Genomic DNA, 15,773 nt, shown 5'->3' on the forward strand with positions numbered 1-15,773 from the left:
AAAAGTAATGTGATGAATTGGGTCTATAAGATACAGCTTTAGTCATATTCTAAGGAAAAATACAGGCTGTGTTATATACATTTTCACACAGAGAAAAGAAACTGTAGTCTATCCAACCAGTGCTGGATAGTGTACCCACAAAAAGTAAGCCTGGCAAAAGGAGTTAATGCACATTTATGGTAAGCATTTTATATGTTTTGTTTAGAAAGTATACTATGCAGAACAATTAACTTAAAAGGATCAAGTACATGTGGGAAGGAAGATTATCAGAGGAGACTGCAACTAAGGAAATGTTTTGCAGATGTACTGCATTTAAATTAATAAAGTCTCATTAGGTTTTATGTTTGCCAATAACGGCTGGAAAAGTTACCATACATTGTAGGAACAATTACCCAAATCTTCACTGTCTCATTAGGTTTGTCATACTGTTTTCATTATAATACATTAGAACTTGCAAGTGAGCCTTAGTAATGACATATTGTTCCAATTCTCCTTTCAGCAGGCTCTAAGATATTTTAGTATTTGTGTTATAAGCCAGCAGGTGTCTTCACTTTTTTTTTTTTTTCCTAAACCAGTTTTATACACAGACCTCCAGACATAGAATGGAATGTAAAAAACCTTTCAACAACCACATAAAAATGAGTCTGATTAGAGTGAAGCATTACACACTATTTTTATGCTTTTATAATAATTCCAGGTACTAAGAATGTGCATCTTTAGAGTACACATCTATTCCTCTAAATCCTGTTAGTGAAATTTGTATTAATGAAGATAAATCATTTGATATATAAAGTTTAAAAATTTGCATAACAAATAGAAAACATAAAAATGATTTGAATATCTAAGGCTTTATAAACAACCAACATTGTATGAGCTTGTAAGGCACTTGCATTCAGATGAATAAGATTTTAAAACGATATGATTTTTAAAACAAGTTTCCCAATTCAGGTCTTAAGAAGCTCAAAGTTAAAATAAATACTGGATATATGCTAGGCAGAGAAAATATTTAGAAACATTTTGAAATAGAAATTACCTACATATGTTTATTACCATACATATGTTTATGTAAATTTCACATGACTATCAAAAAATGAGAGGTTGTCGTGTGTACTGTCCATGAGAAAATGAAAGACCATGACACCCTGAAAATCTGACAGGAATATTATACTTTATCACAATAGCTGGATTTTCAATTGCTTCAATGGTCTTTTCATCTTTTTTTTTTCCCCCATTTCTTTAAAGTTCCATTTTTAATACTTCCAATTTCCTTCTCTTTAAAATTTTCTGTTTATTCCTAGAAATGGAGAAAAGTGAAAAGATAATCAGAAGACAAAATAAGGAAAAATTTAAAAAGTAAATGGAAAAAGTCCCAGAACATACCATAAGTGGTATTGAGGGACATTTCCTATCTTCCGTAATACTGTGTCCTTCATGGGAGAAGGTGAAGAAAAGAAGCAAGTGACACGTTAACATTTTTACATTAACCATCCCAATAATTTTAACTTGATACAGAGCTAGTTGTTTAAAATCAAACATTATTAGAAGTCCCGCAATTAAAACTGAATTATTGTCCTGATTTGATAAATAATAACTGTTTCAGGTATTTTCTGAAAATTTAGACAATATATGAAATCATAGCTGTCTCTGTGTGTAAACAAAGCAGTTGTCAGGGCAGGTAATTAATAGAGGTTACTGAGTGGTCTCTGATCCACTGCCCATTTTACCTTTACCACAGTCTTGTTGCAGCTGCTCTCACCACAAAGCAGAACAACTGCATGGGTGATAAAAATTGTTAATATTAACTTCTTTAAACACCAAATTTTCATCAGTTTTCCATTATCATGAAACAGCAAGAGATTCCACTCAATGAGCATCAGACAGTGTAAACATCTCTAATGAACTACCTATTAAGACATAAATATATATACACAAAAATTGAATGAACCAATCTCTAGAAGTGTCCATTTTTTTCTCTAGAGGAAAACTATCATGATTATCATTGCATTCTATCCACAGTTATGGATCAATATATTCAGATCATGATGTCATCAACCAGAACAGGGGGGAGGAAAGAATAGAAGAAAAAAAAAAAAATTTGTAAGAAATGTTAGGGTATATGGAAAATAGACATCAGACCACTTTTTTTTGCAAAGACCAAAGCATCCTGAAAAAACATATTATCTTCCTGAAAAGTCAGTCTCATGAATACTAAAATAACTCAGACTATCAAAATCTGTTTTCTTTCCTTCAACAAAGTACTCTTTATTTCTGTTACAAGAAGTATGTACCTTGACTTTTTTTTATTAAGCAGATCTGAAAACTTAAGAAAAGGCATACGAGAACATAGAATTATAGCATTGCTGTGAGAAAAATAAACAAAAATCAATCTGGTATCAAACAGGTGATACTTTCATGGGATCTTTCTTTGACGTAGGCAAAAGATATCCTTTCCCAGACAGCTGAGTTGGAGGTCTTCAGTGGTAATCTTGAGACACAGAGTAACAGACTTTACACCTGGACAGCTTGTTCTATACCCCATATTACTCCATTTTATCTTCTGGTTGATGGTCACCCCTCGTGTTACTTATTACTGTACCGATACCTTTGGGTCTACTCTTTTTAAGATACAAGTTTTCTTCTTTAATGTAGTTCTTGATGTTCTATTTTTTCCTCACTTTTAATTTGTCCATGAACTTTAATTAAGCTCCTTTATCATTGCTCACAGGTTTGGCAAGCTTATATACATATATATATATCTGCTCACTCAGCAAGATGACACAAATTTCCTAACTCTTTAAAATTCTATTACTTCAGTTCATGTTTTGTTTAAACAGTTACTGTTAACAGTTAACATTGTCACAAGGGTAACAATAATATTATTTTTTTTTTAAAAAAAAAGGATAAATAAATTGACTTTTTTTTTTTTTAGCATAGAAAGTTAAATATTTCTCTTTTTTATTATTTTTTAAATGCATTTATACCGTGTATAAATATAAATTCCATGAAAACTAACTCTTGCATATTCTGTGTTTTTGTTGCTTTTTTTTTTAATATTTATTGGAAACAAAGGAGTTTTAATTCAGTTCTGAATGTGTGGTGAACAGTAGAAAGGGAAACTGCTTGGTGTCACATGCACTTATGTTATGATTCTTTGATATAGTAGAATTTTTTCACATACCTATCCACGTAAATAGAAATCCTTTGAAATGGCCCCGTGTGTTATTTTCACACTGAAGGCTAGATAAATTCCACCACACCACTCTCTCACTCTCACTTCTCAACAGAACAGCAGGAGAAAATATGATGAAAAAAAAAAAAAAATGGCTCAAGGGTTGAGGTAACGAGAGAAAGATCACTCACCAGTTACCATCATGGGCAAACCAGACTCTGCACAGGGAGATTAATGTAATTTATTGACTATTACTAAGAGAATAGAACAGTTAGAACTAAAAGGAAACAAACCCCCCTCCACCCCCCCCCCCCCCGCCCCCCCCCCCCCCACACACTTCTACCTCTCTGAGCCAGGAATGGATATTGCAGTCAGTCCATAACACTCCATCATCTGCTGCTCCTTCATCTTCACTCTCTTCCTCCTTTCCCCTGCTCCAGCATGGGGTCCCTTACATGGGATGCCATCCTTCCTGAACTGATAAAACATTCACAGGCTTCACAGGCTTCAGTTCAAGAATGGCTCCAGCATGGGTATCTACCAGAGGATGCAGTCCTTCAGGAATAGCCTGCTCCAGCATAGGTCCTGCAAGGGCAGCAGCTCCTGCCAGACCTCTTGCTTCACCAGGGGTTCCTCTCCACAGGCTTCAGTTCCAGCCTGGAGTCTGTCCTGTGTGGGCTCTCCATGGGCTGCAGCCTCCTTCAAGCCACCTGCTCCACTGGGGGCTCTTCTAGGGACTGAAGTGTGGAAAACTGCTCTGCCATGGCACCCCATGGGCTGCAACGGGAAAGCCTGCTCCACTATGGGCCTGTCCATTGGCTGCCAGGGAATTTCTGCTCCAGCAACTGGATCATCTCCTGCCCCTTCTTCTTCACTGACCTTGGTGTCTTCAGGATTATTTTTTGCTACATTTTCTCACTCCTCTCTTAGCTGCTGTTGCACAGCATATTTTCCCTTTCTTAAATATGCTTGCAGAGAGGTGTCACCAGCATTGCTCCTTAGCTCAGCTTTGGCCAGCTGTGGGTCCCTACTGGAGCTGGCTGGAACTGACTCTTACCTAACATGGGACAGCTTCTGAACTCTTCTTACAGAGACCTCTACTGCAGCCCCATTACTACCAAAACCTTTGCATATAAGACTAGTATAGCCAGAATCATTGTATTATGATCAAAAAAGCATGTCTGATTGGGGCTATAAATCCTTACTTTCAGAATCTTAAGGATTTCACTTTTACCTGATGCATGTAATTCCTGGCTTATTAACAAATCTAGCTATGAACTATATGCATGCACTGTATTTTCTTATCTCACTCACTTTAGATTACTTAACACAAAATTTGCAGAGGATCTTGGGGAAATGTTCTTACTGATGCCAAAAATTTGCACCAGTGCTACTATGAGAGAGCTAATACTATGTACTAAGCTAGTATATCTATTAACTTTAGAGAGCTGCATACTAAATCATTTTCCAGTTAGTGATATTACTGATTTTTTTTACCTTTATAATCTTTTTCTGAAATTTCCTACTTCCCTAAGATGTTACAAAAACTAATAATACAACCCAAATCTTCAGTAGAGTAAACCAAGCTTCAGAACCTTGTTACCTTTTTTTTTCTGTGTAAAAATTTGCTAGAACGATGTGTTCTGAAGAACGAGTCTTAAGAAAAAAGAGCAATTTAAAGGATTCTTTTGAGCTAAGAGCACACAATAACCCCAATTTATCCCTTATTGTTTCTCCACTTACATTTGTGGTCAGACATATGAGAGATAACACACCGCTTATTTGAAACCTCTCTTTCTCCATCAGAGAAAGCATTCATTCCTATGTGGAAAATTTGATCTCCTTATCATTCCCATTTCTATTGGCTTGGAGTTGATCATGCAAAAGAGTATGCAACTGAGGAAACTATCACTGAAATTCCCACATGTCTTCTGGAGACAAGATGGCAGGCTGGATAGAAATGGCCCATACTTAGTACCTACTTCATAAAGTTGTATTCATTACTGCTGTTTGGACTACCTGTGAATGGTACCCACCATTTTGACATGAAGGCAACTACTTTTGTCCTTAGTCATCATCTGGTTTAGTTCAAGGAGTTTGTGCTGAAGTTCTAGGTGGTTAAGGTTCACACCTTTGTCTCTAATTGAGCATTTTTAGAATTATGTGACAAAACACCAATGTGTTGCTCTTTTTTTTTTTTCCCTGCTAAAAATCCCACTGAAATTACATTAAGAAAATATATTTTAAAATTTCAAAGTCAAGCTTTGCAAGGCATCCTAAGAATTAGGACTGATCAATCAATCTGAAATCTACCTCATGAGTGCATACATTATGAGAGCTTCTATTGGTATGATTCCAATGAAAGACTACACCATAATGAATATTCCCTATGTGACACATTAAAGGTTGAAGCAGCCACCCAAATTCCATCCTGTTTTACTTATGCCTGAAGATTCCTTACAAATAATCTTACTTTAACCTTGCCAGATTGCCTCTGAACACTCAGGAAGGCACCCTACAAAGTAACAGCCCTATGTCTGAGATACACATTACCTTGTCTAGGTCACCTATTCCTTCCAACAAAGAGCTTAAATGTAACTTCTTTATTCTTGTGTCAATACTTTTTTATCAAAACATGTAAATCCTTTCAAATGTACTTTTTAATAGTGCCAGAAACCAATAATAAGCTCATGCCCTTTGAAATGTAGGACAAATGACCACAACCAGAGATATAATAAAAAAGTGAAGGGAAGGAAATTTCAAATATAACATTTTTTTTTTTTAAGTGCTAGAGAGGTTTTTTACAGCTTTATTTATATTAATTGGCACATGTAATCTCTCTACATTACATTAATGAACTGGAAAAAAAATACAGCAAAGGATAGCTAGGAAACAGGAACTAAACTATGCCATTCAAAATAGCACTCTAATAGACTCTTCACTACCACAATACAACAACAGTGACAATAACTACCTGTGTAATTCCATGTAATCTTTGGATTTATTTTTCAATATACTGGAGTATATATAACTGTTTGGTGGTTTCACACCAATAGGTAGCTCAGCTCCACCACACTGCTCTCTCACTTCGAATCTCCCCTTCGCCCCTTCCCCCCAAAAAAGGTTCATGGGTTGAGATAAGGACAGTGAGATCAATCAACCAATTACCATCATAGGCAAAACAGACTCAGCATAGGGAGATTAATGTAATTTATTTTTTATTATTAACAGTGAACTGAGAACTAAAAGCAAACTAAAAACACCTTCCTCCCATCCACTATTTTCTACTTTCTTCCTTTGAGCAGTGAAGGGGAATGGGGGTTGTGATCAGTCCATAACACTTCATAATCTGCTGCTCCTTCATGGTCACTCTCTGCCCCTGCTCCAGGATGAGGTCCTTCCCACAGGATGCCATCCTTCCCAAACTGGTCCTGCATGGGCTGCTGCTGCACAGGCAGCAGCTCTTCAAGAACTGCTCCAATATGGGTCTGTACCATGGGGTCAATCCTTCAAGAGCAAACTGCTTCAGCACAGGACCCCCACGGACAGCAGCTTCCCCCAGACTCCCTGCTCCTGTGTGGACTCCTCTTCATGGGCTGCAGCTCTGGCCTGGGGCCTGCTCTAGGAGGGGATTTCCAGAGGCGGCAGCCTCCTTCAGGCCAGATCTGTCTGCTTCACTGTGGGCTCCTCCATGGGCTGCTGCATGGGAATTTGCTCTGCTGTGGGACCCATGGGCTGCAGAAGGCCAGCCTGCTCCACCAGGGGCCTCTCCACAGACCACAGGGGAACTTCTCCTCTGGAGCCTGGAGCACCTCCTGCCCTCCTTCTGCACTGACCTTGGGGCCTGCAGGGCTCGTTCTCACTGCTCTCTCTCAGCTGCTGTTGCCCAGCAGCTCTTTTCCCTTTCTTCAATTTGATTTCACAGAGGGACACCCAACGTTGTTCACTGGCTTGGTTCTGGCCAGCGGCTGGTCCCTGTCTCTTTCTAACATGGGGCAGTTTCTGGGCTCTTCTCACAGAAACCAGCCTGCAGCCCGCTTACCACTAAAACCTTCCCAGTTAAGTGCAACAGAGTTTGGTGAGAAGAAATTCTGGTTACTTGTATAGTATCTTAGAGAAGCTGAAATTACAGGTCATAATTGTTTGTCATTTTCTTTCTTTGTAAATAATGAATTATTCTACTGAGCTTATTCACTGGCAATTAGTTGATGTAGCTAAATAAATACAGTAGCATTCAATGACTTCTAATGAAAACAGTCAGCCCAGCTTCCTTGTAAGTATTCTAAAACCAGATTTCACTGTATTTAAAGGTACAGTATCATCTCTAGATAATAATTTTCATAATATGCCAGTCTGTTGCACAGCCTTCATATGTTGCCTTCTAAAGATTATAGTTGTTGTAATAATAATAAATAATAATAATAATAATAATAATAATAATAATAATAATAATTAAGCCCACTCTGAGTGATGGTACACTGAGATCAAATAACTGTAGATTGCAAAGTTTCTGGATCATAAGTTAACGATGTTTAAAGAACCAAGAAAATTTCTTAGCTGCAGACTCCTCTCCAGGGCTTTTGAAAGCCACTGAGAATCAGTTAAATACTTTGCATCTTGAAAACCTTACAGTTTTAAGAATAGATCTTGTAAAGTTCTGCAGTTTCTTAGTCCTTTATGAAAAGAAATTGAAGACAAGGAGAAGTACTTTCTTGGCTATGCAGAGAATAGTAGGTTAGAGAGATTGCATTAGCCTCACGTTCTTGTATTCATTTCTAGTTTTCATGTATCACTGGGGAAGTGTAAGAAAAAATTGCAAATCGGGATACAAATCAGTAAGATTGAAAAAATGTGCTGAATTAATTATAGTTCTTATGGTTTTTAGTGAGTTACAAGCTTTGGAGGCTAGACAAGAGAAGTGTGACATAACTCATCGTGGCTTCTGGTACTAATAAGTTATGAGGCACTCACATGTTTGAGATAAACCCCATAAGTTACTGGAGTCTATATCATCTCTCCATTATAACTACAGACATATGAAAGAGACAAAATGCATCCCAAACCCCTGAAGCTGCAACATAATACTGAATAGATCAACACCTCTATTGATTCTTCAGTTTTTTTTTTTTTTGGGGGGGGGGTTGTTTTCTTTTCTTATTCTTGTTTTCCTTGAACTTCTCTCATCTTTTAACATTAAAAAACAACAACAACAACAACACTAATTATTTGCTTTACTTCATTTGTAGTTATGTAAATAAATATTACGATAAACTTCCTCCACTGTTTACAATGATCACACTATTCATATAGGTTCTTGGATTTCCTATTACTATCAGCAAAATTTATTAAAGCAGTCCAAAGGCAAAACATCTAAACCAGATTAAAATCTCTACACAGGGTGAGACTGAGCTTTTAGACTTAGTCGTGTTAGGAGAAGCCCAGGGACACACAGTCACAATTCTTTTCTTGCTTTCCTTTTGCTTTAGGGGAAATCATTTTGTTGCATCCTTTTATAATACATGGCTTATCTTTCCCCTTGTGAATTGTTCTATTTGGCGTATTATAGGAGGCAGACTTAAGGTTCCGTATCCTCATCCTCATACATATCTTTTCAGTTCCTCCTAGAATTGTCCACCCCAGGGGAGAATGTTTGCCACTCTTGGTTCTTCTCCTTGTAAGGTTCATTATACTAGCATGAAAAGATAGGTGGTATATGGTTCATTCCTGTAGCTTCAGTTAAGGTCAGTCACAGTTTTACCTGTAACATAACATTACGAGACAGAAAACAAATAATTACAATGTAATTCAAGATGTTTTCATAACATAATAAGAGATAAGATCCTAAAAAAAAAAAAAATCATAATAGATGAACACTATTTGAAGGCAAAGATCAGAGCTATAAATAACGTTGAAATAAAATACTGTGTTGTAATCTCATGACAATTTTCTGTTAGAAAACTGAAAGGGATAACATTAGAGATGTTTTGTCAAGATAGGTAAAAATACAACTAGATGTATGTCCATGACAGTCTGTGTTTTGAAAAAAAAAAAAAAAAAAAAGAGAGAGAAAGAGAATATTCTTCTGCTAAAGAATAATTAGGATGTGAAAAACTCTCAGGCATAAGCATCCCTCTGAGCAGATAACAGTGGGAAATATGCTTTGCAGTAGGCTTCATAGGGTTGCAAAGATTCATACAAGCTAAGAATCTGTCCATGCAGTTCTGAGGAGGGAAGGATAAAGGCACAGAAAATGGAAAAACAATGCCTCCCTTTTCTCTCCATCTGTGTAAGATTTAAACATAATGTATCCAAACATTCAGCTGGAAACATTTTGAGAACAGAGACATACCTATCAAGTGGGAGGAGGACAGACTTGTTTAACATTTCAGTCTCTGTGTATGAGTTTTTTGTTTCAATGATTGGTTGTCATTCTGGGTCACTGCTGATAAAGATCCCACTAGAAGGGAGTAAAAGATTTACCCTAGATTAGGCAGTGTCTATGTCATTACAAATTCTGCTCTCAGATTCATGCAGGTGGCATGAACATTTATAGGCAGCATACACTAGTGCCTAAATAAAATATAATTTTTGTTTGGCATTTTATCAGACTTCATAATGTAACATTATGTCACATAATGTACAATATATAGAGCACATTTTTGGAAAATGTTTACAATCTTTAACAGATACTGAAATAGCTTATCTAATTGAATCTCTGGTGCCTGCAAAATGTCAGTTCATATAGCATAAAACATTACTGCTGACTTATCTAAAATAGCCTTGCTCTAATTTTTCAGATTTGTAACACAGTAAGATCAACTGTAATAGAAAATTATTGATATTTTAATATATACATAAAACTCTCCACTGAGAGGTTTTTGCTCAAAAAAGTCTTAAGAAGCAATGGTCTTTCTAGGCACATGGTCCTGTTGTTGATTTCTCAGTCTCTCATTTTCTCTTATCCAAGAAAATACAACACCAATAAACCCATGGAGGCCACAGAAGTTTGGATTCTCATCTCTATCAACTTGTGCTTCTCTTTTGCTTGATAAATTCTTTTAATTATTTTTTTTAAATTTGTTTCTATGTGGTAATGAAAAGAAAATAAAAACAAAACTATTCTACTTACAAGTAATGAGCTATATGAGCTCATCTCTAGTCAATTCTTTATGGCCTGAGCTGCTCCTACGTAGAGGAAGGTACTGGTGACATTCTGATAAGATTTATTTTAAATTTTAGATGTCTTACTCTAATTTTTATGTTAGATTTATGCAAACATTATCTGATATCTTTTTTCTGACTTACCATAAAAAAGGAAATGGATGAACTTGTAGAGTTATTAATCTTTGCAAATAGAATCTTATCTCTTGGCTATGTTTAGAATTATGGCACAGTTCTTTCTGTAATCTGAAATTTTGACCAACCTGATCTACTAAAATAGCAGATTCAATAGACCAAGTCCTCTTATTGTAGATTTCAAAGAACTGAGACAGCTTATCATGTGTCTCTCACTGTTAAAACACTCATTATCACAGTCATTGGGGCAATATCTAAGCAGGTTAAGCACCCAACTCTAATTAAAAATAACATTTTCCATATAAATCAGGCAATTATTCTGTTTCAGTGTTCCTCTAAATGTTATTTGGGTGCTCCTCTATGTACCTTTCAAATCCCAGTTTTGAGCTTATAGAGGACGCTGAAACAAACATTTAAAATGAAAAAGATAATGTTAAAAACCTGTTTTAATTTGAGAAGAAAAACTTCATGCAATGTTTTGATCTGTAAGCAAGAACTAAAAAAAAAAAAGTCTAAGGAAACATTTTCAGAGTATATATATAAAAAAATAATCTTACAATAATTTGACTAATGCTCAAGGATTATAGTTAATTGTTGTAAAACAGTACGATTATTTTGTGAAATTCATGCAAAATATAAAGTTTATGTATACAATACTACCAGTTAAAAAAAAAACTCTTTATCGTTTTCAAGTTAAAACAACAACAACAACAACAACAAAAAGTACTAATAAGTAATCTTATTATTTCAGACTTTTAGATATTGTGTTGAAAGGAAGTGATATTTTTCTTTCACCTATAGGTGGAAACCTCAACATGAACAGGGGTTCATTGTCACAATAAAAGCTCTTTAGGACATGGCAGTTCTTTTATTTTCTAAATGCTGCTATCTAAATTCTACTATAATATTATTGAAAACATGGCAAAAGCCTAAATTTATTTTTTTAACTCCATTCCTGGGATGACTAGATGTAACTTTAGCCTGTAGTTATCTCAAAAGAATGAACTAGTTTTGTGGCCAGTACTTGTTCTGGAGGTGAAGAAATTTTTTTCTTTTATTTGTTACCTATGATATAAAATGTATTCCTTTTCCCTTTTTCTTTTTTTCCTATAGCCAGAAAGTGCTTAGAATTTTACTGGAACCTATATTTTTCTACTTTTAATGGAATCTTAAAAGAAAAAAATATTTAATTTGGTGTGACTCTCATTTTACATTTTTTTTCTTCTTTCTGGGTCACAGGGGAAAAAAAAAAAAAAAAAGTTTTGTCTCTAAACTTTGATTTGATGACCCTCATGAACACAGAAACATTTTAGATTTTTTTAAAATATCGTTATCAAGTTTTAAAAATATTGCTGCCATAAGTATAAATCAAGACACACAAAAACTACTGAGTATGAGAAATGAGCACTAAGAGTACATATCTCAGCACTTCTTAAAACTTGCACCCACAAGTGTAATGGCCTGATTGCACCTTCAAACAGAGGTCATGCTTCCCACTCTTGTGTTAAAGGGTAAGGAAGTTTTGTAGGACCTAACCCCCCTTGTGTTTCAGCTTGTCCTCAGATATCAGAGGGGCTGGGGGCAGCTGAGCATAGACTCTGAGTGCTGCCCAATTTGGTAAGGTTGCATTCAATGTATATTGAATTACCATGATCACAGATGAACAAATAGTACAATCAGCTCTATAAGTCCAGTCGCATTAATCATGATCTCCGATTCACAAATAGAGCAATACACTTTCAGTCTAGTAAATGACTGATGTAGTTTATTGAAGCAACAGGTGTACGAGTTTTTTTGGATTGCTGGTGATAAATACACTGTCTACAACATGTGCAAATACCAAGAATATGACTAACACAACCAACTACATGTGTGCTAACTTATGAAACAACTCTATAGAGAATGTTAGGTTTCCCGGGGAAGCACTCAGTATAACTGAGAGTTTGAATCTCACCCAATAGTTGTCTCTATAGGAGGTGAAGAGAGGTTCAGCCCGTCGACTGATCCCAGAAGTCAGTGGTGTCCTTCCAACTTGTCTGAGATGGTGTCTTCCCTCTATTTTCCCTTCTCTTGGGCCATCTTATACTATTTTCTTACTTTTAGGTGGAGCTTGAGTGACTCTAGTCATATGTGTCTTCGTTGTGATTGGTATAAATTTATCTCACCTTGGTTTAAAGGTAAAAGCTCAGAGAAATTCAGAGTGCATGCTCAGTGAGGTGTGGTCGCACCTTGGAGGCTGGTAGCCTTTGGGATGGAGGTGTGTTTTGGCATTATAATGGGATTATAATGTGGTTATCAGTTAAAGTCAGGGCTAGCTATGCAGTCTATCAGTTTCTCAATACCATCCAGTTCCCCATCACTTCAGTGATAGCACTGAGCCCCTCATGTATCTGGGCTAAGGTTTAGTAACTGAGGCAGAGGTGAAATCTTCTTTAAGTAGATATTGGTAGATCTGAGTCCCATTCAATAGGGGCAGATGCTCATAAGTGGCTCTCATAGAATCATAGAATGGTCTGGGTTGGAAGCGACCTTAAAGATCACCTAATTCCAAGCTCCTCTCCTGCCATGAGCAGAGACACCTTCCACTAAACCAGGTTGCCTAGGGCCCCGTCCTATCTGGTCTTCAACACTGCCAGGGAGGGGACATTCACAGCTTCTCTGGGCAGCCTCCTCCAGTGCCTCACCACCCTCAGAGGAAAGAATTTCTTCCCACTATCTAGTCTAAATCTACCTTCTTTTAGTTTAAAAACATTACTCCTTATCCTATCACTACACACCCTCATAAAGAATCCCTCTCCAGATTTCTTGTAGGCCCACTCTAAGTATTGGAAGGTCACTATAAAGTCTCCCTGAAGCCTTCTCTTCTCCAGGGTGAACAACCCCAGCTCTCTCAGCCTGTCTTTGTAGGAGAGATGCTCCAGCACCTTGATCAACTTTGTGGTCCTCCTCTGGACTCATTCTAATACTTCCATGTCCTTCTTGTTCTGGGGACCCCACAGCTGAACACCATACTCCAGGTGGGGTCTCACAGGAGCAGAGTAGAAGGGGAGAATCACTTCACTCGACCTGCTAGCCTCTTGTTTTGATACAGACTGGGATACAGTTGGCTTTCTGGGCTGCAAGCACACATTGCCAGCTCATGTTGAGTTTCTCATCAACCGACACCCCCCCGGTACTTCTCCTCAGAGCTGCTTTCAATTCATTCTCTGCCCAGCATGTATTTGTGCTTGGGACTGCTGTGACCCAGGTGTAAGACCTTGCATGTGGCCTTGTTGAACTTCACGAGGTTCTTGTTGACCCCTCTCAAGCCTGTCTAGGTTCCTTTGAATGGTACACCTTCCCTCCAGCGATGTACAGATCTTGGCTGTACTCATTCTTGTCTGCTGTACTATCACCAAGTAATTTCAGGAAGTGATTTGCAATCTAGTTCTAAACAAAGTGATTGATTAAAAATAAGTCTGTCCATTCAGAAGGGAACCCAGAGGAAGTTTTGGCACTTGACAATGACAGTATGATCAAATAGAATCCATATTGTTAATGTACAGAACTTCCATATGAATTCAAAAGGGAATGTCAACGTCCTATATGCCTAAGAAGATTTTATTTAGATGTTATGTATGTGGAGATTGCTGAAATATTTGAGTTTCACTGGTGCTCTGCTTTCTAAATTTTACATGGACTTTGGACATCTATGGTGATTTTACCCTGCTACATAGTTGGACTCTACCTTAGCCACTCTCTCACTTCCTCGCCTTAAAAGGAAGGGGGGAGAAAAATGATGGAAAGGACTCAGGGGTTGAGCTAAGGATAGGGAGATCACTCAACAATTATCATCATGAGCAAAACAGCACAGGAAGGTTAATGTAATTTATTGCCTATTTCTAACAGAATACAGCAGTGAAAAACAAAAAGCAAACTAAAAACACCTTCCTCCCATCCACTATTTTCTACTTTCTTCCTGTGAGCAGTGAAGGGGAATGGGGGTTGTGATCAGTCCATAACACTTCATAATCTGCTGCTCTTTCATGGTCACTCTCTGCCCCTGCTCCAGGATGAGGTCCTTCCCACAGGATGCCATCCTTCCCAAACTGGTCCTGCATGGGCTGCTGCTGCACAGGCAGCAGCTCTTCAAGAACTGCTCCAATATGGGTCTGTACCATGGGGTCAATCCTTCAAGAGCAAACTGCTTCAGCACAGGACCCCCACGGACAGCAGCTTCCCCCAGACTCCCTGCTCCTGTGTGGACTCCTCTTCATGGGCTGCAGCTCTGGCCTGGGGCCTGCTCTAGGAGGGGATTTCCAGAGGCAGCAGCCTCCTTCAGGCCAGATCTGTCTGCTTCACTGTGGGCTCCTCCATGGGCTGCTGATGGGAATTTGCTCTGCTGTGGGACCCATGGGCTGCAGAAGGCCAGCCTGCTCCACCTCTGTGGAGCACAGACCACAGGGGAACTTCTCCTCTGGAGCCTGGAGCACCTCCTGCCCTCCTTCTGCACTGACCTTGGGGCCTGCAGGGCTCGTTCTCACTGCTCTCTCTCAGCTGCTGTTGCCCAGCAGCTCTTTTCCCTTTCTTCAATTTGATTTCACAGAGGGACACCCAACGTTGCTCACTGGCTTGGTTCTGGCCAGTGGCTGGTCCCATCTGGAGCCATCTGGAAATGGCTTATCTAACATGGGGCAGCTTCTAGAGTTTTCTCACAGAGGTCGCCCCCGCAGCCCTCCTGCTACTAAACCCTTGCGACATAAACCCTGTCCTTGGTGTTCAAGGGATATTGCCTTCAATTTTACATTCTTTGATATCAGATATGTTATATTCCACTAGCAAATAGAAAACATAGGAGTAAAACACTTTTTTACTGACTCCTTATACATACTAGATGTGACAGAAGAAAGCGAGGGGGAAAGGGAGAAATGGAGTGAAGAAAAGTCAAAAACTCAGTTGTCTAAAGTATATGTTTCGATTTTAAGAGGATTTAAAAAATAAACGAGAAACTTAATATAGTGAATTTTTAATTCACTGGGAAACTTTTTATAGGATAGAGTCTTCAGTGTGAAATTCTCAGAAACAAGTTCAAAGATTAAATTCTTCTCATAATGTCTATATTAATATGATGAACTAATTTGTCCAATCACAAATGTCAGTGTTTTAATAGTGTTACGTGGGTACCTGAGCAAAATAAGAAGGTAAGATATGATATATACATTCTTTTCTTACATCATAAGAGTTACACAGTTTCAAATGTTAGTTCCATTTGAAAAATCATTTACTTTCATTTGTCTTCAAGTTCTGCTAGTGTAAGCTACGATTAAAT

At 37.7% G+C, this 15,773-nt stretch overlaps 1 pseudogene across 1 annotated transcript in view; it reads right to left on the reverse strand.

The window, feature by feature from the left end:
• LOC310904578 (2-hydroxyacyl-CoA lyase 1-like) overlaps positions 1-15,103 on the reverse strand; it is a 176,762-nt pseudogene extending 161,659 nt beyond the window's left edge. Inside the window, exon 1 of the transcript in view lies at positions 14,962-15,103. The product of the transcript in view is annotated as a 2-hydroxyacyl-CoA lyase 1-like (transcript). The remainder of the gene's footprint in view (positions 1-14,961) is intronic.
• Between the last annotated feature and the right edge of the window lie 670 nt (positions 15,104-15,773).

Source organism: Anser anser, assembly GCF_964211835.1.
Source record: "Anser anser genome assembly, chromosome: 1".
NCBI lineage: Eukaryota > Metazoa > Chordata > Aves > Anseriformes > Anatidae > Anser > Anser anser.